The sequence below is a fragment of the Centroberyx gerrardi genome, chromosome 2, assembly GCF_048128805.1.
Source record: "Centroberyx gerrardi isolate f3 chromosome 2, fCenGer3.hap1.cur.20231027, whole genome shotgun sequence".
NCBI classification, from domain to species: Eukaryota; Metazoa; Chordata; class Actinopteri; order Beryciformes; family Berycidae; genus Centroberyx; species Centroberyx gerrardi.
The window spans coordinates 23,748,709-23,773,518 of NC_135998.1; positions in this window are offsets into that span (position 1 = coordinate 23,748,709).

Sequence of the window (24,810 nt, forward strand, 5' to 3'; positions counted from 1 at the left end):
GTCTGTTCGGCATTATCAAATTCCTCACCATGACAGTAACAACAACAACAACAACAGTAACAGTATGTTCATGTATTTTTGCATGTGTATATGGAATTATAGTGCGTCATTGATGGGTTGTTTGCATTTCAGGCCGCAGAGATCTCTCTTTAGTATCCCTTGATGTGTCACCTTCATTCTGTCACCCGTGTTGCTTAGACAGCTGATGATGTTAACAAAGGGCATGATCCACCGTGAGCACACAAAGGGTTTTTTGATCCTCTCAGAGGGCCTGACAATTATGCAGCAGAGATGCTGTCTGCATGTGTCTCTGAGAGATGCTGTCATTTGACACATCGGCACCGCCAGACAGCTAGCTGAGATCTGCAGTAGGTCTGGAGTAAATGCTGACTAGCTACTTACAAAAACAGGTATCTTTAGAGGTCCAGCCTGGCATAATATGCTATTTAAACTGCACAGAATGGGACTCATTTATCAAGCGATTTAGTCCTTTTTAATCCACGAGAAACTCAAGTTTTTGTACGTTTGAATTGTTTGTATGTTTACATCTGTAAAGCGTATGTGAACTCCACAGTTGGTCTTTTACGTCAAGTCTTTCACATTTATTGATGAAACTGGACATTAAATAGGCTGCTTTGAGAACATGTCCCACTTTTTCTCAAATTATTACACAGCATACAGAAGGCAATATAGTAAAGAAAGAAAGAAAGAAAGAAAGAAAGAAAGAAGAAAAGAAAGAAAAGAGATGGAGAGACATTTGCCTACCTTTTACCTAGGCTTTTTCTCTTGAGCAAGTTGCACAGTGAATAGTTTCAGCGCTGGGCATGATGTCACTGTCCCCATCTGGAACAATGCCAGAGGACCAACACATCCCCAGTAATGGCATCGATGTGCTCATTGGTTTGGGGAAGCGCAGCAGCAGTTGATCCGTGGCCTCCTCCCCGTTGCCTTGATATTCCTCTGGCAGGCTGCGGTGTGCTTTTTAGTGAACAGTTTTAAATCAAACCACTTTGTTTTAACTTCTTGCACGGTTCTCTGCGAAGATGTAACGGCGTTCATCTGCTCCTTGATCTCCTTCCATATGTCAGCTTTTTGTGGGGCATAATCCCACTGCTGCTGCAGGAGGAGTATTTATTTGTTGTTTTCTTTTTTCAGCAGCACTATTACCTCAATTTCTGCATCACTCAAGTTATTCTTTTTCACTTTCTTCAATGCCATCTCGGTCAGGAATAATTATGTTTATGGGTGGCTTATATGGCATGTCTGATGCGGTGCCATTATGTTCATTTATGATAATTAAGGTCCTGTAAACGCTCCTTCCAATTTCCGAATGATTGGGATTCATCAAAATAGACACATGAATACAGCTGAAAACAGGTGCTTCTGAACGTTTGATGAATGTCTCCTTTTTAGTTTGTATTATTTTATGCGTAAATGTACAAACAAATGTACAAATGTATTGATAAATGAGGCCCAATGTGTGTATCACAGGTAGCACAATGGTCATAGCAGCTTCAGCATTTTTGGGTGCAACGGAATTTAGCAGCAGCTATTTACAAACTTAATAGTGGTCTTTTGTCCTTTACAGAGATCACCTTGTGTTTTGGCAAGGCTTTTGCATGAATTTGGTTCTTAGAGTAATAGTTGGCTTTATGGTAATTCCTTTTCCTTCCCGAGCTCTGCAGGGGTGTCATATCAAACTGGAAATGTCAGGGATAAACCACAGAGATTTTATTACACCTTGTATCATACCATACTGCTGCTTGTGCCAACTCTTGACATGTCGGCACCTTGATTAGCATAATAATCCATGGAGAGAAAGGAGATGGGTGAGGAAATACTGAGGCAATAGTGAGTCTTTCTTTTTTACTCGGGCCTACCTCCTGACAGACATATCTTTCTTTATATATCAGAATCAAGAAAGTTCAATCCCTCTTTTTCTTTTACTGCCTATATTTTCATCTCTTGATAACTTTAAAGCAGCACTGTGAATTCTTGGCGAGGAAATTTCAACTTCAGACAATCCAAAAAGTCTTTGCAATCTAGTATTGTATTAATCAAGGCAGATATTATTTAATATCTGGTATTGAATATTTAAAGAGGGAAATCTGATCCCTGGAATGCTTTTTGAGGCTAGACAGTAAGTGTTTCACTGTAGCGGTCCCACCCTCAACACCACTTTGACAATATAAGGAATGGTCCTCTTTGCTTCAAAGAGTTAAGTTTTTGGATTTGATGTTTTTGTGCTAAGATCCCATTCACAAAACTGAACGTAGGCCTATACACTCAATCACAAAAACTCATGGAAACTAACTCATGGCTTATTAATGGTATAGGCTTGTCATTAGGTTTATCCTACATTTTACCATCTTGTGCCGTCTTTACGCAGCTGACTGGGAGTACAGCAGGGATAGAATTAATCTTGATCAATTTCCACAAGCTTATTTATCCACTTTTTACCCGGGGCAATATATTTACACTGTGGGAGGGGGATCCGGAGGAACCACTGGATCTATTGCAGCAATAAACAAGGCAGTTCATATGTCCGGATTCAAGATGTTTCCGTTAATATTTGTAGTTTTGCCTGCTTGAATTGAAACATGAATCAATTGATCCGATTGATTTTGTTAACAGTGAGACCTGCAGAGGGGAAGCCTAACGGCGGGCCAAATTTACAGAGCTGCTCTCATCAACACAATAACAACATGAGCAGATCCTCTAATGGTAAGACAGACACAGCTCATTAGTGAAACTCCAGTTCATCTTCACCATGATCCTCTCCCAAGAGACAAATATTGTTTGTATTTTTATCTTGTTTATGATGAAAATATAACCACAACTTTTCACTGAAAGTTACATAACTTTTAAATATGAAAATATGAGCCTAATAGACAATGATTTTACTTTAAACGACTAGTGTGTTTTGACATCGACTAGCACCGCACTTGAGTTTAAACAGTTAAACTCTCCCATCCCTAAAAAACACACTACTTGTTAATTTGCTAGAATTAGTTAGATCAAATCAATTCACTTTAGCAGTTCCTCACAGCGGCTCCACCCACTCCATGGGACAGTACAAAGTAATTAAAAATGGCCCTGTAGGTTATTTCTGGACACTTTCGTATCTCATCCACCCAGTAGATGGATGCTGTACTGTTACGCCATCCAATCACCGCAGTTTAGATGATGTCTGTTCCCATATTTCATTCATTGTTTCCATATTGTCAAGCAAGTAGACAAGCTAGCCGGCGTTTAACCAGAAGGATGATTACAATTGCATTCAAACCGGAAGATAGCAAAGTGGGCGGAGCAGCATAAAGTGAATAGCTGAACCCATCCCAATCCTTATAAACATTTGGGCTCAATCAATATGGCGGCGGAGGTGTTTTTGTTTTGATTTAAACTACTTATTCATCTTTGTGCCTGCGGTTGTGGGGGAGAGCAATCTTATATATTTCTCAACAGTGGCATTAATCCACATTTCTGTAAGTGTGGCAGAGTTGTCCAAAAAAGGGACAGTTGTGTTTGTCAGCCATGTCTGCTGCTTCACAGGTAAACTGACAGAGACAGGAGATGGTGAGTCTCCCTTTTTTGCTCAGTTGCTCCAATCCTGACAGCTCATTATCTTTATCACGGTTTCTTTGTTGTACAGTGTTTACATTGGTTATATATATGTATATATTTGCGTGTGTGTGTGTGTGTGTGTAAGCACAGTCTTGTGCTACACTCCGTTATTGCCCTTCCTCATCTCTGCTCCACTTGGGTAGGCTCCCCAGTCCAAGGAGGAGAAACAAATGCTCCAAGGTGACTCTGATTGAAGTCTAATTTTCTGGTTATTCTGGCCAGTGCGTAACACATCTCACTGCCAACATGTCCATCTCTCACTTATGCACTTCGGCGACAGAACTGGAAATTATATTGTGGCCAGCTTCACGGAACTCCCCGCCTTCTCTCCTTTCCCACGTTGTGAACTACTTCTGATTGCGCAACGCAAGACCCGCATTAATGGGTTTTGCCAGGGAATCAGCGCAGTGGCGAGTGTATTAAATGGCAAAGACAGGAGGCGCTGTTTCGCTTTTTACATTTGGATAACCATTTACATTTTGCCACCTTTACAGCATAATATTGTCTTTGATAATGAAATGTAAAATGCCCTATTAGAGAGTGCAAAACCATATAAGGTAAATTACATATCAATTATAATTTTGATACCATTATTGTATAACCACATGAAACATATCTATGCAGTTTGGGAAATACATTTTAATTTTCCAATTTGCATCATCATTTGAATAAAGCTAAAAATAAAGCGTGCAAATCTCTGTTTAAATGAAATGTCAATACTGGTATAGGAAATGTCAAATGCAAATGACATTATTGAATTTGAATTTTCATTTTGAGCCAAAAACTGCACATACAAGTGGCAAATTTAAATTCAAATGTAGGATTACATGGCCATTTTACATATTACATTTCCATTTGAATTATGCATGCGATACGCTTCCATAGAAGATAGACACAGACAGGCTTGGTGATTTCACACAAATAAATTGATTCATTACTCATTCGTCAAGCACTTCGGGGCCAGGGGGATACAAGCCCGGTCTCAAATAAATATTCAATCAAATAAACTTGCAACTAGCAACTCATAGATTACAAATTATATCACATCATATACAAATGGACATTTGAAAATAAATAATGGTAACAAATGTTGCAGTAGCTAACAGCTGATCCTCGATCAAAAGTAAACATATTATGCTATTTACGTAATTCACAAACACACAATACACATTATATATAGATGATGATTTTAAATAGATTTATAGTGACTATGGATAGAATTCAACTGTTAATGTTTATAATATTATAATATATAATATATTATAATACTACTACAGACTCATCTGGGGGCTACAAGTCCAGTCTGGCTTGTTCCCCTAGTGCTCAGTTATTTACCCCAGAGGAAACCATGGAAACCATAAAAGAGATAAATGTTAAAGTACAAAAGTACTAATTATACACATGTACTAACTATGTTGAAAATATAGGAAATATTAAAATAACTCTAAATCCATTTTTAAGTTCATTCATTTAAGTTCATTTAAGTTCTTCATGTGTGTGAATGCCACCTTTGTCCTGTCAGGTGAACAGCTTCCCAACAGGATGACAAGTAGACCAGTCATTTAGTCTGAACTGCCCTCATTGGGCAAGATTGGAACTGTCCTGTAGTCAGACCTAAGCTTCATTTTTACCTTGTCTGACGATAAACCACCCTACGGTTCTCATAATGGCTTTGACTATAACTCTTTTAGAAATATGCATGTAAGAATCAAAAATTGATCTATGTGAGTGAGATAGGGTGGAAGTGTACAGGAGATCAGAGATTCATTTGTATATGTTTCCAACGACACTCCAGGGAGTTGCAGTTATGCATAATGTTACAGATTGGTGTAACACATTAACAGTCTCATCCACAGTATCACTGTTTAATTTTCTATGTCAACATTATCAACATTTCTCTGGTAGACAAATGAAAGGGGAACACCACGCTCTTCCAATGGACTATAGGACAGTTTAGTCCATGTCATCTGACTGGAAAACCTGGAGCTGTGCTGTTATGAACCAACACATAAAGCCCATTGGGTTGTAAGAGCTCAAATGACAAATGTATGAGTCCACAAAGTCAGTATCCTATTAATTGTCTATGAGGAAGCTTCAGTTTTTCCAGCCAGAGGACTATACTGTCTTCAGCCGCTGGAAATAATGGAATAATATTCTTCAACTCAGTGAAATTAATAATTTGCATATTGCGTAAGTGTATTACTTAAATTACTGCTGAAGAATTATTGTATTCAATGTATTATTATGTATGTATTCAATGAAGTATTTCAGTGGGATTGTCTATTCCATTGATTGATAGCTCTGTGTTTATGGGTGTTTACAAATATTTGTATTGTTTTGTATGTATTGCACTTCTATTCAAAATCAAAAGGAATATAAATGGCAAGTTAAATTGATTTACTGAGCATACACAGGACTTTGCTCCACTTCTACTTCTGAACTGAAGGAAGACAAATAAATCAAATTAAAATTTTAATTCAGTGTTTTTTTTTATCACTTAGAATAGATCTTTTAGAAATTGTCTCCTTTTCTGTGCTCTGTCTGCCTTGGATTTGATGTCAAGAGGCTTTCAAATGTTTTACTATGAGAACATCTTACTTTTGTATCTTATTAGTCCTTGAAAAATGCGGTCCTTGTAAAATGTAAGGTCAAAATGAGAAGCTCAGGTTACATCTAAGATGTACAAGTGACCTGATGGAACAGATTTGATAAACTAAATAAAAGGAAGACTTTAGGAAGCTTTATATGCTGTTTCTCTTCAAAGAGTATGCAAACTCTGATCCTTGTTATTGAACAATCAAAATGTATTGCAATGTAATGCAAATGTATTTTTGCATTTACCATACTGCAATGATTTCTTGCTCTCCTGATCATGGAATTTGAAACAATCTAACTATATAATCAGCAGCATACAAACGTTATAACTATATAACCCCCAAGAAATCTGCTGCCCCATAATCTAAGAGAGGGTGTATGACAGCATTTCACTAGTGTATGCTTCAATAGTGAATGCAAGAGGTTTTCAATAGTGTACATGAAAGCATTTCAATAGTGTTTATGAGAATCTTTCAGTAGTGCGTGTAAGAGGTTTTCAATAGTATATGTAAGAGCATTTCAGTAGTGTTATGAGAGTTTCAAAAGTGTATGTGAGAGGTTTTCAATAGTGTATATGTGGGGGTCTCAGTGGTGTATATGAGTTTAATACACAGTTATTCAGTAGTGTATATCAAAGGTTTTTACTACATTTGAATGGGTAAGCATCCCGTATGTGAGAGGTAAAATGTGTGTATATACAAGGAAGAGTATGAACTATGTCCTACATGGCACTTCATGGCAAGTCATGGCATGTTTGCATGGCATCCATCAGGCCTTTTTAGATTCTTTTCTGTTGACACACTTGCCTTCCTCCTGTTCATCATTTTTTTTATTTTACCAAATTTGATCTTACATCTGTAACTTCTTCTGACTTCTGTGTCTTTTTGTAAAATGTATACAAAATCCATTCTGCCACTGGAAGCCTATTATGGTGATGTGCGAGTTGTTTATTTTGAAGTGGAACCAGAGTGGACTTGAGTGGTAAATGTTCAAATGGATTCCTCGTTACTGTCACTCTGCTCCTGCTCCAGTCTGCTCACATGCTCTGGTATGTGTGCATGTGCATCATAATATGTAGCTTTCCCTCTCTTCCGTTAAAGGATAAGGATAACACCAGTATGATTTTACTTTTTTTTTCCTATCGCCATCAATGCCTATGAAGAGTCTTAACCCACCAATGTATTTACGGCAGTCAGAAACTATTACTTTCTGTTTTACTGCAGGTTACTCCAGAAGTCATAGGCTCCCGCTGTTTTCAAAAAATCTATTAAAAACATCTTGCAGAGACACACTGCTGCCTTGACTAATGTAATCCATCATTTTAAATTGCACGACTACTGTATTTTTTCCTAATATGCCTTTATAACACCACAATCATTGCAGCTGCAATCCTGTCAAAAGTAGTTCCATTCTGCCAGTACTGAATGTGAAGAGATCATTGCGCCTCTCCACATAGACTCCCACTCTGCCTTAAGTTTAGTTTTTCCTCTTCACTGCCGTCAGAAGTACGTAACAGTGCGCCCTAATGGAAAAAGTGAAAATAGTCCCCATTAAATGCAGTATTTTCTGCGTTTTCTGCGTGGCAGTCATGTTAAGAAAAATTACAATAGTCGTATAATTTAAAAAGATGGATTATGTTAGTCAAGGTAGCAGTGTGTCTCTCAGCTGTTTTTAATGGATTTTTGAAAATAATGGGCCTATGATTTCCGGAGGTAAGGCAAGCCTGCAGTAGAACAGTCAGTAGTAGCTTCATGTGGCAAATACATCAATGGGCTTAGACTCTTCTTAGGCATTAATGGTGATAGGAAAAAAATAAAATGACACTGGTTCTATTCTTTAAGGAGATGTGTGTGAAAATGTCCCAGGCCAGGCAGTGGTGTCTGTGGGCTCCTACCCAGGAGCCCCTTCTCCGCCTGTGGCATGTGGCGTTATTGTGCGTTAGGCTAATTGATGCCGCTGGCAGGTAGAAGGTCCCAGCGGGGCCTTGTGTGAGCTGTGGATCCAATATTCTGTCTGACAGACACAGGCACAGGTAACCTGGAACCTGCTTATTACTGGTGACACCACACAAATATGGAACAGCGGCTAATAACTAAGCAGACCCCCGTGAGAGCCTGTGATGGAGGGACGTTGGGAGGAAAGTGTGGTTTCAGCCAGCAGGCTTTTATTGAAATTACACAAAGGGCTTTCACTGCTGCTTTGGGATACAAGGGATGAATTGAAGCAAAGGTCCATATATTTTGGTAATCGGATATTGGAGACTATAGATGGGCGCAGCCTTGTGTTGTTGGATTGCAGTCGACAATGGAGATCAAGTGTGTGTACAGGTGTGTATTCTGTGCATGCAACCTCGACTCACCAAAGAAATGTTGAAAAGCAGTGTAGCTGGAGACTCTCCAACTCAACAAGAAATACTTAGCCATGGAGTCCTGCAATATTCTCCTATTGTTGTGGATGCTTTCTTTTTATGTTTTGCTTGCTACTGCTTTATTTTTGGACACAGATACACACACACACAGAGCTAATCAACCCAAATATTCCAGAATTAAGTTTCCAGATGAGGATTCAAGCTTCAGCGATGATTTGATGTTTTATTTTTTTTTATGCTGATCATAATGTTAAGTGGATCTACAGTAAGTCATAACTTTACCTGGGGTAATAGCAGTAAGGTGTTATCAAACAGATCCAAGGCTGCATGTTTGTTGTCATCTACATCATCTGCTTTGGATGAACTGAACAAAGGGTAAATTGTTACATATAGCCCATAGCAGAAAACATGTGTCATCCATTATGATTGATACATGGCCTACAGGGTGCAAAATATGTCAGTCCATGATTAAGTGTGATATATGCAAAATGTTTACTTAAAAAAGGGTGGGGAGCTACTTAAACGACAGGGAAATGAGACTGGACTACGCTAAGCTACTTCAGTTTCTATTAGTTTTGCAACACGCTGCATATTTGGGCATTGCCACAGCATATGTTACGTTGTTATAGCCGACGGCAAACAGCTTACGACATCAACACTCACCAGAAATCACTTTCTGTGACAAACCCATCAGATCTGATGAGCTAATGATCTCATTAATTACACTTGTGTCTCTGCTCACAATTTTCCTGCTGAAAAAGAAGCTTTATCAATGTGAGTGATTTTCGCTTATGTGCGCAATAATTTGCTGGCAGCCATCACAGTATGGTAAACGCTGGAGACGTTAACTGGCTGTGCACGCGCTTGGAGTTCCAAGTTCCTCTTTGCTTTTGACAGCTTATGCTATAAATGATGTGCCGATGATTCATTGCAGTGTTTAAATTCTTTGTGTATTGGCTGCTGGCTGCTAACAGAGTAAGGAGAATGAACCACCACCCCCCCTCTCCCCCATTATACTGAACTTTTCTCACTCTGTGGCAGTTCTGGTGACTCACTGGTTCATATTTTGCTTGCCCAGATTGCATTCCATCTTTACCTTTTTTCTCCCCAACGCATTCAACCTTCTCAACTGTGGACATAATAGTGCACAGCTTGATGGTGGGATACAGCTTCAGCCGGGGAACATTAAAGTAGCACAAGGGAGAAAACTGTGTTGTGAACTCGGCACCAGAGATGAGTTCTTTGTACTTTACAAGCCTCACAAACGCTTCAAGTTGACACATACAATCTTTATACTAGCACCTTGTAACTCTCGGCTCATTCCCCCACAGTTCAACTAAACGCCATTATAACAGCATTACCAGCCAGCTCAGCCCCAATATAAGACTCTGCTGCTGCTGTTTAAGTGACAAATTTCTGTATAAGTGCTGCTGCAGTGTACATACGTGTACAGTTTCATCTCTGCACCCTCCAAGCTCATAGTTTCATGTGTATATACTCTCTGTCCACATGTGCCCCTCTCTTTCTCTCTTCCTCTTTCTCTCTGTGTCACTTATTCACTTTCTTATTAATTCTCTTCTCTCTTTTGCATACACATACACACTAAAAATAACAATAACAATAACAACAACACTTATGGCTGTGAACCCAACACGGGATGTTTAACACAGACAAAAGCTCCACTTTTTGTATCAACAACCTTGTTTACTTTGATATGTTATTTTGAAGTGTTTCATGCTGCTTTTACCTCACATAGTCAGGAGAACTAGGACATGAGACATTTTTTTAAGTTTTGACTTACTGTATTACGCTAAATGTTTGCAGGGGAATCAGATGCAAATCAGGCACCTGAAAAGAAGTTAGATTACCTCCTCGTTTGATTGGAATTGTTCTCTTGTTTTTTTGTTTATTCGTCTTTGATTTCCACAATTGCAGATGTTCCCTCTTTGGTCTTTCTTTAGTAGAATGGAAGACTAATCTGACAGATTGTCACCATACTGAGAGTCTTTCTCTGATTACACTTGAGAGAGAAAGGGGATCAGTTAAAGTGCACTCAGCAACTTAAGTCTTTCTACTGAAATAAAGCACACTCTATTGACTGACATTTACCACAACTAATAACAAATTCAAAAGGCCATTTTATTCCTCTTGAGGGTCTTGTTGCGAGAGCGACTTTGACTCTTTCCAATGTGTGATTTCACATTCCTCCAATCACTTCAATCACCCGATATTCGGCATGTGAAATGTCTCTCTGCTCTGCATCGCTGGTCTGATTTATGCTCACAGTGATTACAAGTTAATTCCTTTATAAAACGATGAATTAAAGATTTAGCACAGTAGATTAGGCTCACGCCTAATTGATTATGAGTAACATTTGAATATGTTACTGTTCGTAGCAAATGGGCCATTAATGGGTTCCCCTTTGTCTTTGCTCTCTCTCTCTAATTGTCTCTATGTCTCTCTCTCTCTCTCTCTCTCTCTCTCTCTCTCTCTCTCTCTCTCACTCTCTCTCTCTCTCAATTCAATACGCTTTATTGGCATGAATGTTAAAATTAACAATATTGCCAAAGCTTCAATTGCAATTGCAATGCTTTCTCTTCCTTTTGTGTGGGTGTGTGTGTGTGTGCGTGTGTGTGCGCGCGCGAGCGTGTGTGTGTGTGTTTGTGTCTATGTCAATAGTGGATCTGGGTTGCTGCATACTCAGCTCTTATACGCAGAACCTCCACTGCAGAGTGAGAATCAGTAGCTAGTGGTGGATGCAGCTAGTGTTTGTGTATTTAAAAAACACCCCAAATGACTTAAGTGATTACAAAAAGAAAAAGAAAAAGAAAAAGAGATAAATGAGCTAGATCAAAAGTAAGACATCAGTATAAAAGACACTCAGAATGCCATCACTCAGTATCCCCTCTCTTTTTGTGGCAGTCTGAGATATATTTGGATGCGAGAGCGGCTGTTTCTCCTTCACCCATGAAGATTTAGAATTTTCCTCATCATTAAGATGAAGGTATTCTGGCATTATATTCACAATTTTGGCACGGAAAGACTCTTAATGAGGAGTATTTTTCACATTTGAGGAGGAAGTGTATCTCTGTCTCAACCTCCCCCAACAGCGACCATAATGCATGTTCCTCTATGGCTTAACATCTCTGACGGAGAGGAGATGAACAGCCAATTTATTTGCTCTATTTGGGACCAGCTTACAATTCAGGCTACTTTGAGTTTTTGTCTCTTCATGCCAATGGTTCAATTTTTTCTTGTTTCATAATTTAGTTTATTACAACAGGGTTTTGTTTGAATAAAGCATTGACTGACTGATTGACTCTTTTCCAAGTTCAGCTCTTGGGTCAGCAGTGATTTGTATTGGAGTCTTTGGGACTTTGAGATTCATCCACAACTCTCTTTTTAACTGCCGGGTTTAAAGGGAACCTGTTCTGCTCTACATATATTGCTTGGTTTTTTTCTTTGCAGCTGCAACTAATTTCTTTCTCAACTGGGTTCTCATCCAATAGATGGTGGTCAAGGTAGTGTAGAGGGCTCCAAACTTCACTCCCATAGAAAACGATAGGTTGCATTACACTATAGAATATTTTCAACCAAATCCTTACAGGAATGTCTATATTTGAAAGTTTCTTTCTGATGGCATATAGAGCCCTCCTTGCTTTTTCCTTTAAACCTTTTACAGCTTCACTGAAGCTTCCTGTTGCGGATATGGTCAGGCTTAAATTTGCATATTTTTGGGGCTCAATAGGGGTGCTGTTCAATATAAAAATATATGTTTTCCCCTGATATCTGGGTCTTTTTTGAAAGATCATGATATGTGTTTTTTTGTATGTTTATTGCCAATGCCCAATTTCAACAGTAATGTTATAAGATATTAAGGTTAAGCTGATGACTATCCTTGGTTTTTGACTGGATAATTAGATCATCTGCATACTATAAATATCTGACCTTGGTGTCTAGTAGTGTAAAACCAGGGGCTGTTGACTCATCCAACTGCTCTGCTAATCCATTTCCATATACTGTATGTTTAACAAAGTTGGACTTAAATTGCAGCCCTGTCTCACACCACTATCTTGGGGACCTCTCTCTCTCTCTCTCTCTCTCTCTCTCTCTCTCTCTCTCTCAGATCTGTTCCATGTGTCCTCCATATTGGCACCAAAGAGGCACTGTGCCGATCTCTTAAATCACACAGCCTGTCTGTGCCACACTCTATGTGGAATCATCCAAAATACATGAAGGCCAGTAAAGCTCAAGCACAGCAGTCAGATCACATTAGACCTGGGTTTTCCTACAGTTTCTTGCCCTACCCAAACTCTACCCAAAGTTTTTGCCCTGGGATCAGAAAGGAGCGATCACTCACACTTAAAGAGAAATGAGAAGCAAAGCAGAAGGAATTTTGCCTGACCTCCTTGCCTGAGCACCATGGGAGTAATGGAGATTATTTTTTCATTTAATCAACATACAAACACGGTCGAGGGGAAGGAAAGAGATCAATGAGGTGGTTGCACCTTTCTTAGAGGGAGGGAAAGTGTCTGTCTTCAATAGAGCCCTTTAATCTTAGCTTTTATCTTCAGATTTCTGTCTTCCTCCATCTCTATCGTTCTGTCCTTTGTGGTTCATCTTTAACATTTTGAACTTTCTTCTTCTATTTCACGATCATCAGCTTAGTGGGCCTCTTCTCGAACTTCATTTCAGGCACTTCAAAGAATTAATTTTGAGTCACTGTCTGTCACATCTGTATGTGTGCGTGTATGTGCTTGTATCTGTGTATGTTTGTGTTTGATTGTCAACAGTGTCTAGTTGACAGGTGAGACCATGTGTTGGCATGTGAATCTATTTTAGTTAAATTTCTACACGAGTGTTGGCGAAACAGATGACATTTATTTTTGCAGGCAACTTTGCATCTGTGATATTAGAGCTTTTGCATTTCATGTTGAGGGAAACATTTAGCCTTAGAAGTGTATCTTTGACATCTGTTCACACCATGTGTAATGCCTCAGGGTCATTACGAAATGTCACAACTTGCTGGGGTCACAATCTAGTTGACATAATATGCTAATCTGACAAAAAGGTCATCCTAAATTTCTTTAGAATTTGCACGCCAGCTATCACAGGACTCATAGCCCAACATCTGATAACTGTTTTCCTATAATTTTGTAATATGGCCTTGGAAAACAATTGATTCTGATTGGCTGCAAAGGCTGTACATTAAATTTATTTAGTAGCCTACAGTATAATTGGACAGCTCTAATGCAACTCTTTGATCATAATTCTGAATACATGCTTGCAAAGTTTAGACATTTAGTAGGAGATTGACATCAACCTTTGCAATGGACATAACCTATACAGTCTATTTGGAAAAATAATGTTATTGTTTTGTGGCCAACACACTAGTTATATGTAAAACATACTGTGAGACAATACTCAATGATTGCAACTGCAGTTAACATTAATGATGCATGACATGAAAACACAAGCTACTCTCGGGTGGTCTTGGCCTAGTCATCGATTAAAATTGCCTACATATATCTCATGAAATGTCGTGTATCTCATATGAAAATAAAGATGTCTATAACTAACTGAACCAACTAAAACAGGCAATACTAAGGACTACATTGTATTCAAAGCCAAGACCACATTTTGTTTTAAAAAGCTTTACATGTGACGTAATTTCAACCTTTTTACTATTTACAACTATATTATTTTATTTACAACTATACAACTATTTTATTTAAGCACAGCGAAAGAGATGAAGAAAGCTTTTCAATCAATATCACAAAGGAATATTGATGAACAAAAAAACTAAAAATTACCTTTGTGAACTTGGATTGCCTATCAGTTATATAAAAAAAGTATATAATCTGTTTAATCATTAGCTGTTTCCAAGCTGATGATTAAATGCAAACCCAGGCAGGGGCATCAATTCACTAATCACTAACGCTGCCAAATGCCCAAAACTGCTTAAATCGACGGAATTTCTAGGGACAATGTGGAGCAATGACTAATGGCTGACAATATGTTATTATTATTTGATCAATGCGATAAGTTATTAGACACAGGTTACCAAACTATTTGCAGAAACATACACAGCTTAAAGCAAACATTTGTACTGAATGCTCCCCTGATGTGTAATAGCAAGTAATAGCAACTGGTACAATGAAACACAACTACCTTGCTGTGGCTAATAAGTCTGTCAGTTCTGCAGACCAGATTGGTAATTCAACCTTTATTCACTCAGCCGTTTTGATTCTTTAAACTAGTTTGACTGCTGAGAAATAAAACTGCCTTGTGAAAATTCTGAATTCACTTGCACCTCTGGATGCTGAGTGCATGTGTGCGTGTGTCTGTGTGTGTGTGTGTGTGTGTGTGAGAGAGAGAGAGAGTGTGTGTGTGCGTGTGTGTGTGCAACAAAACGAGAAAGAGATTTGCAGAAGGAAAACATTTGACTTGTATCCTGTTTGAGGAGGAAGGCAAATCTCCTCTCCAAGGAAGCAAAATGCTCTGTGACCTCCTGATATAGTTGCCCACTAGACTTCAGGACTTCCACAATAGAGGATTAATTGAGACTTGCCAACAGGTGTTTCTCAGGTAAGTTTTAATCCTTTTCAGATAGGAAAAAGACCGCTCCGTTGATTCTCTGATAAGTAGGAGAGCATAAGTTGCAACAGCTTGTAGACAGTGAGAAATATGCTTTTTAATTAATCTTTGATAAGCAGCTCCAGCAGCTCTCCTAGTGGCTTATGGAGCAGCTACCAAAAATCATACCAAAACAGCTTCCTCATGTCTGCGTATCAACAGCACAGGTGTCAGTAGGAAACCAGGGATCCTGGTTCCTCTTCACCTTCTTGCTGCTTGACTCCCTGCTCAAAGTCCTCCCAGTCATGGTGGCATTTGCATCTGTTGGTGGTTTCCCACTGTCCTCACTGCTTCCTAATATTCTTTGGAATCTTCTGTCACTACAAGTGGACTTCAGAGCGTGCAGGGTGCTGTCTATTTGCTCATGATGTCAACTGTCTCGCTCTGTAAGACCTGGGAGAGACGTTCAGTGAGGCCAAAAGTGAGCTGAAATATCCTGAGCAGGAAAACAAAGTCAATTTGATCCAGTTTTAAGGCAGTGGTCTGTGCAATTGCATCTTTGTCCCATCCAGGCTCTGTGATAATCCTGTCAAAAGCAATGCATAGTGATGTATGTCCCTCGCAAACAGCATTCACACTTTTTAACTTCGATCTGACTAACATTGCTTTTGCGTTCTGTCACTTGTACTTTGTACCAAAACTAAATTTAGTTTGTGGGCATAAGAGTGAATAAACTCTGCATAGGCACAGTGTGATATCACAAAAGCCTGTACTCAACCTCACTCCCCACTCATGCAGCTTGCCCCATCATAGGCTTGGCAATTGAGTCAATTTGCACTGTACCTCTCAGTTCCTCTCATCACCAGTAGTGATCGCCTCTGCATCCTCGTCAGAGCATATATACTGTATAAAAACAGAATTAGGATGATGTCATGGAAACTTTTTTGATCAAGTATTCCAAAATTGCTATAGGTCTATAGCTGCAAAGTCTATGCTCACTTGTTAATTTAACAGCCGCTTGAAATTCCCACTGAAGTTGACCAGCTTGCAGACAGCAGAGTAGCTGTGCGCATTCTTATAGCTAATTCATGCTTTTGCGTAATGTGCGATGTTGGCAGCATCAACAGCAATATGTATATGTAATATATAATATTGTTGTTTTTTTGGTTTTTGTTTTTTACAAAGAAGCTGCTTGTTTCAGAGATATTTTGTTGCTTTAGCGAGGTTTAATTTCTGTCTCAGATAAACAATGTTCTAATATAATTTCCCGAGAAGCAAGACTCTAATCTATGATATCATGTTTAGTTTAGTTTAGTTTAGTTTAGTTTAGTTTAGTTTAGTTCAGTTTAATTAACTCAGAAAGAGAGATGCAATTCATATTAATTTGTGCAGGTGAACTAAAAAACCCATGGGGTTTATAAAACATCTCAAGATAAACAAAAGAAATAAACAAAAAAATAAAGCTGAGAAGCAGGCACAAATGGCAGTCGAATACTATATGTTGGAAAATGGTAGAGCAACAAGAAGATGCGTAAAATGACAAGGGAAATAAAATAAAACCAAATTAAAATAGCCCAGATTGCAGGAGATGAAATCATAGGGGAAGTGAGTGTGATAATGAGTGCAGTCTTTGAGCGGTCTGGTTCATCATATTTGAAATTGTTGAGATGTAGATTCACTGGCAATGTGAATCTAAGTTTTCCTCAATCAGGATCGTATATAAAGCTTATGGAGAACTGAGTCTGGAATTTGGGAGGGTTAAGGTTATTACAGTGTAATAACTATGAGTGTTAAAAGTGAACTTGTTCATTCAATCAAAAGTACATTTTGAAAGGCATTGGAAGGAATTCTGGTTGTATTTGTAAATAAAAATGCAGGTTTAATATGCGTTTATGTTGAGGACAGAATATGTAATTGACAGTCCTGTTGCTCAAAGTATATCCCTTCTGTAAAGAATGTATTTTGAGTAGATTGATAGCCGAAGCAATATTGCAGTATGTGAGATAAGGGTAAATCAAACTATAGTAGTTAAAGAAAGGGACGCTTGATACTTCTTTTTTCAAATGAAACATGAATAAAAAATAGAATTGAAGAAATTACGGTCTAATAAGTGTGTGGCAAAACTTGTCCTTTCTTGAATGGACTTGCCAGCACCTTGATTGCACAGCTGTGCACAGGGCGCACACACACACACCTTTGGATCCCAAACTATAATAGGAATTTCTGATGAGCCACACTGCTGATTTTGCGCATGATACCTAGAGAGTTTGTCACTTTATTGCACTTTCTTGCATCACTCATGACTCCCAGGAATCTGGCTGATGGAACTTGAATAATTTTGTTCTTCATAATGGAACTGTGGTATTTGTTTTACAGGAGCTCTTGTTTTTTTGCTGTGAAAATTATCATCATGAAGAAACAAAACCTGAGGTGGTTTTGAAACAACTATAGTATTTGTCTCTTGTCAAGTCTTGCCTCCTTTGATTTTTGCTTTGGGAGACACTCGTATTTACAAATCTAGACTGAAACTAATGGAAATTTTCTTTGTGCAGCTCAAATTAGGCACACAATACAGTACACAATTACAGAAAGAACAAACATTTCTAAGAAGTTGTAGCTAGGACAGGTTAGTTAAAAAAGGTTAGTCATAGCGGTTTCACCTGGTTGAGCATATTTATTGCAGTTGTTTGAGCTGAGCCTGTACTGGACAAGCAGACTTGTGAAGCAGGCACAGTTGGAGGTCCCCCACTATTTTCTGGGTCTTCCTCCTGGCCCTGGTGTCAAAGTTTATTTCTAAGGAAGGTCACTATAGTTGGCTTTAAATTACAAAAAGCTCCCCATACTGCACCAAGAAGGAGAAGGTCAGTGGGCTTTCAATGTGGCAAGAGAGAGAATTAGAGAAATTAGTTTTGTTTTTGGCATGAAAAAGAGAATTTAGTCTATTCTGATGAAAAAAGAGTCACAATAGATTATAGTTTTATTTTTTCTGGTAACTCCATCCATGAATTTAGACATTAGTGACATTTTAATCTGTCCATTAAAGTGGGAAAAGTTTGCTAGTGGTCTCTGGGATGATTATAATAAACCTGATACTGCTTCAACAGCAGTCTCACATTGTTTTTCTTCCCTTTGCATGACTCAGCAACATCCTCACTCTTTTTGGCAAATACTTGCTCTGTTTTGAGAGAACATTCATCTCCATTTAATTTGCAACAGGAACCTCTTTCCTTCTTTCATACTCAGCGTCTCCTTCGTCCCCTCAGCTTCTCGGCATGGTATTGGCAGCTGGCTGGCTGAGCAAGAAGATAGGATTGCTAAAAGGCTGACATTATCCTCCCCCCCAAAAATATATCATACAAAGTTCAACCAGATCTGTACTTGGGTTGTCATGGTACCCTATTTAAAAGAACGATAGAATGGCAAAAGGTAATGGATTTTAAAGTATGCCCTTCCCCTGCTTCTTTTTATCTATTCCAAATCCAAATCATCCAGCACATGGACTTCAAGCAGGGAACAAACATAATGTAGATGGTTCCTCTTTTTGGCATTGCAGAGCATAGCTACACTGAAAAAGTTGAGCGGGTCTCAGTAATGTGGCTGAGGCTGCTGCAGATCTTGATTCCTGAATACAAATTGGCTCAGATAGATATGAAAAGAGAGCTGTCTAAGGCTCATCTAGGCCATGGGACCCAGGTGTGTGTGTGTGTGTGTGCGTGTGTGTGTGCGTGTGCATGTGCGTGTGCGAGTGAGAGAGAGAGAGCACCATACAGCACATTAGCCTATATGAATTTGCATGAGGGAGATTAGGAAGATTCTTTCATATCAGCATGTGCTGAGCCATGCCAAGGACGTGATGGATGGCTCATACAGTATGTGATCATTATTTCATCATTTGTTTCCAAGCATCACGAATCACCTTCAGAGCCCTCTCCTCATCCGTAGCACGCTGTTGCTCGTGAGGAGGAGTTGATCCGTATCATTTACACTGGACCGTGTGTATGAGCTGTGGGGTTGAAGGTCATCTGAACAATAGGTTTGTTTATACCATGAGCGCACTTCATCTTATCATGTGGAAAAGCTTGTGTGTCTGGGAAAGGATAGTCTCTTAAAAGATACACATACGGCACCATGAAACCGCACTATTACGTCCTCAGTTCAATTTGTCATTTCATCTACAGTACAATACTAGAGGGGGTAGCAATGCTGGTGTGTGTGTGTCTGTGTGTGTGTGTGTGGGGGGGGGGGGGGTATTGTATTGTGTGTGTATTGTTGTGGATGAATCACATGCCATTAATCACTCAAGGTTAGGTAGATAGTACTGGGAGAGAGCAAGCAAATGGGAGAGATGAAGGCAGAGGGATTTTGAGAGAAAATATCTCCCGTTCTTGGTATTTATATTGATTTTTTCACTGCTGGGTGGTTTTTTTTTTTTGTTCATCTGCCACCAATGTCAGGAATTGGACATGATACCACTGACACCTCATCAGTCTTAGCACCGGCAGTTCACAGCTCCCCTCCCTCATCATTTACATAGCCTCCACCCACCCCATGCCCGTAGAAACTGACATTAATGAGTATATGAGAGGGCGAAGGAGGCTTCTCTGGTAACAGGCCCTTCATCATTTATTAACTAAATGAGTATTGATGTGGCTGCTGATGCAGCTCTCCATTAAGATGAATCCTCCTGCTCTCTCAAGACCCCTGCCTATTGACATAGGCCCTATTACTGAGGCTAATATTTTCAATATTAACATGTTCACTGTTAACGTTGTTTGAGTTGAATTAACCTGTGGTGGACCTCAAGAGGGTTGCTGGCTGAAATGAAAGCCCTGGCCTTGGATCAACATATCTGTGAGGTTTGGGGACATTGGAGTAATGTGCGTCCCTGATACAGGAAAGTGACCTGAGGCCAGAGAGTTTGGCTGAAGCAATAAGGCAGAAAATCTAATATGGTGGCATGGGCTGTCCCACGGGGCTAAACTCCCTCAAACAGCAGAGGTAGGCTTCTCACTCTGTGTGTCTTTCTCTTTTTCCCCTCTGATATTCTGCCTCTCTCCTCTCTCTCTCTCTCTCTTTCCATCTCTGTCTCTATCTCTCCTTTTCCTTACATGAGGCGTGCACACTCACTGATGCATACTCACTCAGCCAAGCACAGACACTGAATCACAGATACACACACACACACATACAGTCACACATACATAAAGTGATAAGCTGTGAGTCCTGTCTAGCCGTGACCCTAACCTCATTGCAGAGTTTATTGGGCAGCTTCACTGGAGAAGTAACCTCATTTTGCCTGGAGGACTACAGAGTCAGCTATTTGTTGGGTAGCTATTTGTCCCACTGTCTTGGAAGCCCCCATACCCCACCCCCACCCCACCCCCCCACCCCCAACCTCAACACACACACACACACACACACACACACACACACACACACACACACACACACACACACCTACAGAGGGTTTAGTGGCTGCCTGTGCACAAAGGGATATGGTTCAAAAGCTTTAGGCAAAGGAATAACATTGTCAACTTTCTGCTGAATTGAAGAGGCAATGTCCATACACAGCACAGCCGCCTCCATTGATGGTGTGGAATTGGCTGCACTCATGAACAGGTGAAAGTCAATTGCAGCAGTGCCTCTGAAATGGCCGTGGATTGAGGATAAGAGAGAGAGAGGGAAGAAACAGCAAAAACTCCTTCGTGGTAAATGGACTGAAAGAGCCGAATAACCTTGCGTCATCCTGACTTTAATTTTGGATTCTTTTTTTTTGCCCACTTGTTGTTTTCATCTGGTTGTTTTTCTTCCACTCGCCATTACCCCTTGCTCTTGCTCTTTTTCCTTTCTTGCCACAGTGCATCTGAGTGCAAAGACAGGTCCCATGACAGAGGCTGTCCTTATTATTCATGTCCAGACATGAACAGACTGAGAGGGAGAATTACTTGCTTATATTTCCATACTTCTCCTTTCCATAGCTCCTAATCTTGCACGGCTGACTGCACAGTGAACTCCCAGGCCGTCCGCGGTCACAAGTCCACCACCTCGTCCTGCTTGTTCTATCACACATCTGCCCCCCGTGCACTTCCTGGTGCTATCAGACTTGATGCGGGGAAAGGCCGGCCGCGTTCATTGGAGACAGCTTGCTCGATAATGCACATAACAAAAGAAGCCAGTGCTCACTGCACATGCATTATACATCAGCTGTGGGTGACTGACTGCTAGTCATGGGGATATATTTTCAGTTTTATTCCCTCTCTGTCTCTTTCTCTCTCACTGTCCTTCCCACTTTCTCTCTTATCCTTGCTGTTTCATGTCCCCAACTAATCTTGGAAAATCGAAATTGCATCAAATGGCACAGTAAATTCTGGAGTGTATGTTGTTAGTGCTAAGCACTCTCACTAGCAGCACTTCAGCTGTAGAGGGGCATGATAGAAAAAAAAAGAAAAAAAGCATCCACTGCGCTAAATTAGTGATTATATTTTCATCTAGATTTTGGGTGGTGGGGGATGGGGTGGGTGAGTGACTTCATAAAAGTACCTCTTGAGGCACACAATGGCCTCATCCATCTTCTTTGCTTTCCTTTCAGCTCTGATTAAATGAGTGTGATGGATCTCACCATCATTAGGGAGACTGAGGGCTGGTGGATGGGAGACACCACAAATCAGCTTTATGGGGAAAGAGCATGGAGTGGCATTGACAGCTTTACAGCTCCCGTGATATTAATGGAGTGGACCGTTCTACATAGCAAGGCCCCCCAGTCCTTTCCAGATCAGATGTATGGTAACCAAGGCTCGTTATAGATCTCTGGACCCCGAGCTATGAGTCTCTCCAATGGTGCGCTGTACCTTACTCAGCACAACCCTACCTGTCCACAAGGGAGTGTGAGTCACTCTGCAGCCTCAATTCTGAGTCTCTTTCTGAATTCATTATTTGTTAATGTTGACCCAGTGCCTGAATACCTGAATAACATCTAACCGTAGCGAGTGTACACAGCGTGTCGGTACCATTAATTTGCAATGCAAGTGAAAAAAGTTGCTTTTTGGTTTCTGTTTCCCAACATGTTTCTCACAACTCAAACTCCCTGCTGCTCCTGAATGCCACTAATGAGAGTATGCTTCAGTGGTAGCGTGAAATGGTGACCCGCAGTAAACAGCAAAAACAGAGTCCATATCTTCTCCACTTGAGTATGTGCAAACAGCGCCATGAGGGAAGAGTCAACCAGAGTGTCAGCCTACCCCAGATGGTACTCCTTCCATGCAGTCTCACTCACCCCAATGTGTGTTTGCTTACAGTTGGTGTTTGCTGTTTTGATGATCAAAAATGTAGAGATTCTCATATGCGTATCGCTCAGTGAAAGAAAAAAAAAAAAAAAGCCTTTGTTCTAGAGCACAACAAAGAGATTGCCAGTCAGTCAGTCCCATGTCCTGAGAATTTCATTTCATCTCATTCAAGCTCTTGTTCAAATTTAATCTCTCCTGCTGTTTCTCTCTCTCTTTCTCTCTCTCTCACCCTCTCTGTTTAATTTAGCAACAGTAAGAGCAGAGTGCTATTACTGCTCTAACTACCAAGATAAGGGGTCTTCATCTAGCCGGGGTGACTGGCATTAAAAATGTACACTACGCTACCCACACACCAATGTCAGCTGCATCGGGAGAAAAATAAATTAAAAACACCTGCACCTTTTACATATCTGATTTAAAATTGCCAAGCGGATGCTTTGTTGAACATGTTTCACATTTTGATAAGCTTTTATCTCCCAACTTTGTCGCAAGTCTACACTCTTTGCATTGCAATGGGATAATATGCATTCTGAGTCATTGTCTTGCCTCATTTTGATGTAAAAGTCAGTCTTATTCATGTGAATTTCCATCACAATTCCAAAATCTGTATTGAAAGCTACTTAAACTAAAATCTTTTCTTATTTGGCAGCATGAAGATCACATAATTGAAACAGTGAAATTTGATAGACCTGGAGCACATATACTGTAATACACAGTCTTTATGGTGGTATGATGAACACACACACACACATACTTTTCACCTCAATTATCACATTATCACCTGTTTAATTCTTCTCAAGGCAGAGGAGCTAATTGGAAGGGAATATTTACATAGCTCTGCATGAGCTATAAGTGAAGTGATGTCAGAAATACTCACAAAAGAAGCAAACAGCTATTTATAACCCTCATTAACACACTTGAGCTCGAAATATTCCCTTAGTTGCAAAAAGTCATCAACAAGCATGATGATATATACACAGCAAAGAAGGGTTATCATTAGCAGTAGGAATGGAGGGAGCAGAGGAACTGTGACAGATCGACCACACCTGGAGTGGAGGTCACCTTTCCTGGGGAAAATAGCATTACAGCTGCAGTAAATTCAGGCAGATTGCTCTCAAGTGAGCGAGCTGGGGAAAACAATATTAGAGCAGCAGAAAAACAAAAACAAAAATAAGCCAATAGGAGACGCAGCGGGGTGTCAGGCTCTTGCTTTCAGAAATGAGTTATATCCAAACCATAGGCACCCACTGAATACAGAATAGTACACAGAGAGCCCCATGCCAGCAGTACTCTACTTCCAACAATGTGCAGTGTTCCCTAGGTCTGCGTTTATTTCTGTGTGTGTGTGTGTGTGTGTGTGTGTGTGCGTGTGTGTGTCCCTTTGATATGTGTGAATCATAAGACAATGTCTCTGTGTGAAACCTCTCTGGCAGAATTTGCCTAGTGTGAAAATCCATCCACCCAACATGAGTTAACATTTCACTCCTTAATGTCTTGAGAGGTTTGCACCAAAAATACCAAACAGCCTAGAGAATGTGTCCTTGTATGAAGATGACAGCACTTGTGGTATTGTCTGTTTGTTTGTGTGTGTGTGTGTGTGTGTGTGTGTGTGTGTGTGTGTGTGTGTGTGTGTGTGTAGGTGTGTGTGTGTGTGTGTGTTTTGCATTGTGTTTTTTAAAACCTTTGTGTGTTTTGACAACCACACAGATTCAGATGAAAGACTGACAGCTTGTAATCTACAGTATGTCTGTGAGTCATTCTTTTCAATGCAGCTATTCATACATATTTAATGGTTTGCCATCAATGAAATAGTCATTAAAAGGAAAGTCTATGAAAAGCATGGTAATGTCACAGAATTTGATATCCCAGACTAAACATAGCAGATCAAAGGAAATCACTCTGGAAACCACACACACAACAGAGAGAGTCTGACTGAATATAAAGAGTAAATAAATACTAGGAGTGGCAACATTTGCATAGAACATAGAACATTTTCATAGAACCGTTATAATTTAGCTATGCAGGGTCTAACTTAAAATATGTTTTAATTTTTAGAAAGGTTAACATAACTACCCAGATTAAAATCTATGTTTTGTTTTGTTTTGTTTCGAACAAAACAATAACATTTGAGGTTGAAAGCATATGTATATTTTATAATCAGTATTGTGTTATGAATATTAGATGCTTTTATTTTTCCTGGAACCAGCCTCTGGGGAGTAAAATTTACTCAGGCCAGTCGTCATCCCCATTTTCAGTTAGGAGGTTCAATCACCATTCAATTCAGCTCGAACAATCTGTCTTTTTGGCACAATTCAAAATGACTGGATGGCAATGACTGAATAGTAAATATAACTAAAATGAAAA